We start from the raw sequence: 7,196 nt of genomic DNA, 5'->3' as shown, positions 1-7,196 counted from the left end.
TTTTTAAATCCAATGTATGGAAAAGTTCTTGGGCAATGAGAACATTGTCTGTTCCCCTTCAACCAGGCACAAAGGCAATTTGAACAGGAGCAATCAAATTACTAAGGTGGCGTCTGATACGGGCCACTATGATCTTCTAGACAACTTTATAAATAGAGTTGCATAAGCTGATGGGCCTAAAGTTGCTCAACAATTCTGGATTTTGACACTTCAGAATCAAAACTATTAACGTCTCATTTAGATAACTTGGCACAACACCATGAGTAAAAATTCCTTTGATTTCCTCATATATAGAATTTTTAATGTCCACCAAAAAATGTTGGTAGAATCCCGCATGTAGGCCATCTGGTCCTAGGGCTTTGAACGGTTTAAGAGACCAAAGACTTGCTCTAATTTCCTCCAACGTGACATCACAAGCAATCCTTGCACTATCCTTCTGTTAAGTAGCAGCATAAGAAGGTAGAAACATCCGAGGACATGGAGGACCACCTTAACTCCGTGGTGTACAGGTTCTTAAAACCACTTCTTATATGCTCCTTAATCTCATTTTCCTTAGATAGCCAATTCCCCATTGCATCCTTGATGCACCTTATTTTGTTTCTATGGCGTCTCACCACTGTGGAGACATGAAAATAAGACGTATTACGGTCTCCAAACGAGGCTGCGTTTAGTCTGGACTTGAGCGCCCAGTATTCTTCCTCTTGCATAAGAATATGAGAATGTTCTGACAAAAGCTGATTTTCCTTTAACAAAAATTCATTTGGATTTTCAATAATGGCTTTCTACGTGCCACTTAGTCTAGCCAGCACCCTTCTCTTTTTTGCAAACAGATTGCCAAACACTTCTACATTCCATTTTTTAGCTTTATCTACAAAATCCGTTAAAATAGTTTGTAATACTCTATCCTCAGTCCAAGCTTGTTGTACTACTCTATAAAATTCCGGGTGAAGAAGCCACATCGTTTGGAATTGAAACGGTTTATTCACATGATTTGCACTAAATTTACATAATTCGACGAGCACCGGGCAGTGATCCAAAAAGGTTCTAGGCAAATGGGTTACTACAGCTTCTGGAAAAAGTAGTCTCCACCCTAGATTTGCAAAACACCTATCAATTCTTTCCAAAATAAGGCTTGTGATGGGCCTGCGGTTTGTCCAGCTGTATTTAGGGCCCGCAAATCCCAAATCTAACATGTTACATTCATCTAAACAGTCTTTAAACTCAAGAGCTCTATTTAGGTTCACTTGGTTCCCCCTAAACTTATCTTCCCCACACAAAACTTCATTGAAGTCCCCCAACATTAACCACGGAAGATTATGGAGTTGAGCTACAATTTTTAAATTATTCCATAGTATACGTCTTTCAACTAACTTAGGACTAGCATAAATTGCAGATAAGCCAGGTAAAGTTAGAGGAGTGCACCTTAATAAAGGCATGAATTTCCTATTCTGAGGTTGATGAAGGAGAAACTTTAACTTCCTCGGTTTTCCATAATATCCATAAGCCCCCGGTGTAGCCAATGGTGTCAGTAGTAATGAACCCATCATACGGCAATCCTTTGATAATTTTCCTTGCTCTATTTTTCACCAACCCTCGTCTCCGTAACAACCATGATTGAAGAGCGGTGATTGATCGTCATTTCAAAAATTCTTCTTTTGAAATCAGCATTCAAGGCTCCTCTACAATTCCACAATAAAATATTCATTTTGACGAATTGGCTTAAAGGTACCTCAATCTCAAGTGGATTAGCATTCATTATCGCCGACTCCACAATACTCTATCCCATCCTCCTAAAAATGCTCTTGGAAGCTTTTCATTCTGGTTTCCATATTATCATACACTTCAGAATACCCAGGATACCCTCCTTGCAACACAGTAGTACATTGCACCTCTGCACTGGGGCCGTGATTTGAATAAACTTCAGCGTTGGGTGATTCCCAATATGAGCCAATACCATTCCCCGAAAATCCACCAGTTTCCTTTCCTGTATTATCCATCCTGATTCGTCCCAATAGGGCACCACGGATGGTCGTCATTGCTTGTTCAACTCCTCTGCTGCTTCCCATGAGATCGTTGGAATGTTCGTGAGGAATTTCCACCACAAGTTGGGCATAAGATTCCATGCCTTGTGGTCCAACTGCAGTTCCCTAGTTCTGATGCTCGACGGAGTAATGGGAAAAATCTGTTTCCATGCTTGGCCCAGCTCTTCCTCGAACCACCCCGGAGTTTCTATTGGCGCAGCTTGAATTTGGGCTATGACCTTGTCTGAAATCGCCACTGCCCTCCCTCTGTACCAAATGGCCCAGCCGATTATTGGCCATGGAGTTAGAACACTCCAGATTTCTTCCATTCGCACCTTATTCACTTCCTTTCTGAGCCTCTGCTACCTATGAAAAATCACCTTTGCTCCCAAAGCTGAATAATGAGCGTTTTAGGTTCCTAGAGCCTTTCAAACTTTTGGTATTTTTAACCCCCAAGCAGTTGCTCCCCTTAGTTTTGTTCTTGTGCGAATTATTTGATATGTTTCCATCACACTGTCGAGTTTCCTGTAGAGATTCACTGCCCGAGACTTCTTTCCCAGCCTCCACCATACCATCCTTTCCCATCTCAATGTACTTTTGTGTGCTTTGGGCTGTATTTATACGTGTGGTCTCTCACTTTGGGTTTGTTAAATCAGTGGGATGTGATATATCCTAATCTTTGGCCATTTCCACTAAGGATTGCTCTTGAGAAAGGTCTAAATTGCCCTTAAAAGTGATATGACTTGTCTAATGTAATTTATTTTGCTCATTTATTTTACCCATTTTGCCCACAAATTTTCTCCTTGTGACTACCATCCATGGACCGTAGTTCGAATCAAATTGAGCCCCTCCTCTGTTAACGTTAGTTTCGTTAGATTCGTTGGCCCTTAGTGCTATTAGATTCTCGTTCACTGTAGCTGCTTCCTTCACCTGCTAGCAACAGTTTTCCTTCTTAAGGTTGAGCCGTCCACAACTGAAACAAAGTGTTGAAACACTATCGGGGGCGAAAAAGTTTTTCTTCTGACAAATGAGATTTATATTGGGTTGGGGGCCTAAACCGAAACTCGACGATGAGCTTGATACATGGCCAAAAGGCTATCGGTGAAGATCCAAATAATTCACTGTGCCTTGGGTATAAATTTGGATTTACAAGAATGGCCCGTAAATAATCCTTACAGCGGACACATCAGTGTGGTTAAAAAGCATACTGCAAGAAGTAGCCCAGCTGTAGAAGGCTTCTGTAGAAAATAATCCCAGCCGTAAAGTGTTTCTACAGAAAATGACCCAATCATAATATGTTTCTACAGAAAAGAGTTACCTAGCTGCAAAGTGCTTCTGCAGAAAACGACCCAGCCGTGATATGATTATGTAGAAAAGAGTTATTCAACAGTACGGTAAAACGAAATAAACTTTGAGTATTTCACAGAGTAAGAGGAAACATCAAAATCATCACCCATTAGCTCTAGGGAAGAGTTTTCTAAGACAATAATATGATGGAAAAATTCTATGGTAATAGTTACATCATAACCATGAATAGTAAATGAATAGATAAATATCATGGGTTCTATGATGACAAATAATGAGGAAAGCTGAGTGTGAGATGAAGGGAGAGAGAGATCCTAGCTAGTGCAGCAAGACCATTATGGTGCCAAGGCATGCTCATGAATGTAGTATATATAATAAGTGGAGAGAGCCATTTGTGAGTAGTATGGGTAATGAGTGAGAGTGTATGGTATAGTTGCTAGAACTTTCTGTTGGGGAGAAGCTGTATGTCTTCAAGTAGAGGTATGAGAGGTGTTTTTGAGCTAGGAGTTGAGGAATTCAGTTTCCATGCTTGACGCTGAGAACTTAATGAATTAGAACTTTGCTGGAGCTTTGAGGGAGCTGAAACAGAAGGATTTTGTGAGAGTTTTTCTCTATGAGTATATCTCTTGGTGTGTTCTTGTCCCCCCCCTTGAGGCATTAATGGAGGGTTCTATTTATAGTTGAGATTTAGGGGGCAATTGGCAAATAACTTTTGCTAAATCTTCCCCAATTTTTTAAAAATCCTTAGGGATTCGTTTTTAGAATTTTAGCTAAGAATGGTAAGCTTAACTTTTTGGAAGGCTCTTGCGATTTTTGGGCAATATTAGCTGAGATATTAATGTTAATTAGTCTTGGCTGATGGGGTTAGAGCATGCATTAAGCTAATGACCTTGGTTGTACTGCTTACTAGATTCAGAGCTCCCAAAGGCAGGTTGCATCACCCCAAGCCAGGTGTCAACCTTGGAGCCTTTGCTGGGAACTCTGCTGGGATCCCCTTGGTGTCCTCTAAACCACATTTCCCTAAGTTTCCCCATTAGGGGTTCATGTGCTTGGTCCATGAGCTAGAAAATACATATTTTTTAGCATGAAAAATGAGTTGATTTTAGCTTGTTTCAGGAGCTTTAATGGCCTGGTCATGGCTGCCTTTGAAGCTTGACCGATTGGGTTGGAGGAGAAAGAAGAGATGGCTGGCTGATGTGCTTTAGCTTTATGTCAAGTCTTTCAGCTCTATGTCAAGTTTGTTTCAACTTTATGTCACATAATAAATGATGATATTTCAGCTTGTGGAGGAAGGGTTCAACCCCTGTTGGACATGTGTCCTGTTCTGACCAGATGGGACAAGCTGAAACCTGACAGCAGTGGACTCCAGTTGTTGACTTGTGTTGGCTTTTGGCTGATTAGCTCACGTGAGTTTCAGCTGCTGGGACTTGAGTATGGGCTGGACTGGGCTAGTCCAGTTGGGCCTTATGTTTGAGCTGCTTTGGGCCTGATTATTCCTACAAAATGAAGAATTTTGCCATGAATGATACTCATGGGTTTTTATAAACTTTGCAAGATAAGTATTTCTTGAAGGATGAATACTTATATTTCCCATGAGTAAAGGATTTGGTATATGTGAAATAATTGTTAAGATAATATTTAAGTTTTGTAAAGATGTGCCAAAAATAGTATTTGGGCTTTTAGAAATAGTGCCAAAAACAATATTGGGCTTTTGGAAATTGTTGTCAAAATGACATTGGGCTTTTATGAAATAGTTGCCAAATAATATTTGGGCTTTAGGAAATAGTTGACAAATAATATTTGGGTTTTGGGAAATAGTTGCCAAATAATATTGGACTTTATGAAATAGTTGCCAAATAATATTGGGTTTTATGAAATAGTTGCCAAATAATATTTGGGCTTTAGAAAATAGTTGCCAAAAATAATATTGGACTTTTAGAAATAGTTGCCAAAGTGACATTGGGTTTTTGGAAATAGTTGCCAAAATAATATTGGGCTTTTAGAAATAGTTGTCAAATTAATATTTGGGCTTTGCTAAAATAGTGTCAAATTAGTATTTGGGCTTTTGTAAAATAGTGTCAAACTAATATTTGGGCTTTGCTAAATAGTGCCAAATTAGTATTTGAGCTTTTACTAAAATAGTTCCAAATTAGTATTTGGGCTTTTGTAAAAATAATGCCAAATTAGTATTTGGGCTTTTATGGAATAGTTTGCCAAATAAGTATTTGGGCGTTGTTAAAATAGTTTGAGATTTTTGTAAAAGTATTGGCGTGTAGCAATGGGCTTAGAAAAGGTGTCGTGTAGCAACGGGCTTAGGGGTGCCGGGTAGTAACGGGCTTAGAAGTGCCGTGTAGCAACGGGCTTAGGAATGCCGTGTAGCAACGGGCTTAAAGGTTCCGTGTAGCAACGGACTTAGTAAGGTGACGTGTAGCAATGGCTTAGAGGCGCCATGTAGCAACAGACTTAGAGGTGCCGTGTAGCAATAGGCTTAGTAAAGGGTCTTGTTGGGCCTTTTTTTGGGTCTTGCTCACAAGTTAAATGATTTTGGGCTTTTTGTGGAGGAAGTATAATTTTGTGGCCCAATGTTGGTAGCAAGGTGATGGACATTTTTTGTGAAAACCCAAGTTGGATAATATATGGAATATAGTGGGTAGTATTTGTGAGAGGGCCCAAAGTAATTTGTGGGACTTATATATGTAGGAATAGTATTTGTGAGAGGGCCCAAAGTAATTTGTGGGACTTATACATGTAGGAAATATTTGTGGGAGGGCCCAAAGTAATTTGTGAGACTTATATATGTAGGAAATATTTGTAGGAGCCCAATAACATGCAAAATATTTAAGTAACACGTGAGAGATATTTTGTGGGTTTCAAAATAATTCTTGGGCTTGTGCGGGTATTTTTGTGAGCGGGCTAAAGAAATTAGGGCCTGAAAATTTGTACCTCAACAAACACCTTCATATAATGAGTCCAAATCTTCTGTTCCACTTTTCCTGCTCCACTTTATACTATACCAATAAAAACTTGCCACTTGTTCACCTAATTAATTAAATACTACTATTAATTAATAACGGTAGCATTAATAAGTCAATAATGATAGTATTTAATTACTTAGGTGAACACGTGACAAGTTTTTATTGGTGGAGTATAAAGTGGAGCAGGAAAATGAAACATAAGATTTGGACTCTCATACAATACCCTTTGAACCAATCTACCAATTCAAATAGAAGTGATGAGAGGTTTGTCCAGATTAATTTGGATACACAACCTTGCAAAACCACCTCTGATTTTTGAAGCTGTAAATGAGTCAATGCGGAGCACAGGTCCGATCACACTCCCTATCTCTTTTAGAATTGATGCTTCATAAAATTCTATTGGCAGTTCAGGGAGTCTAACCCACATTGCAACAGATGATAACTTGGCTTCTGAAGCTTTGAAATATGGAACCCATGGCATGATGGCAAGGTAATGCCCCCCAATGAACCACGAACCCCCTCTAAGCACAAAATCACAATCTTCATTATTACTAAATCTGATTAAGAAGAAATCTCGCCCAAAATTTACACAGTCCATCTTCGCCTTTGGCTTCCATAACACATTGATTTTGAAAGTGAGATAGTTAAAACCCACTGATCTACCAAACACTTTCGCTATCAATGCCTTGGACCATGGCGCCCTGATGCGAGCTTTAGTTTCTTTAGAAAGTTGCACTTCAGCCATACCCTCCAATAGAGGCTCCAATTCAGTGTCTGACTCATATTCTTCCTCCCAATCTTTATCAAACCTGAAAGCTTGTTCATAAGCTCCAAGGATGTCTCCCACGAGACTATCTTTGTAGCTCACAATTTTCCTTTGGCTACGAGAAGCTTC

This window comes from Castanea sativa, chromosome 7, assembly GCF_040712315.1.
Source record: "Castanea sativa cultivar Marrone di Chiusa Pesio chromosome 7, ASM4071231v1".
Taxonomy (NCBI): Eukaryota; Viridiplantae; Streptophyta; class Magnoliopsida; order Fagales; family Fagaceae; genus Castanea; species Castanea sativa.
This window is presented reverse-complemented; position numbering follows the sequence as displayed.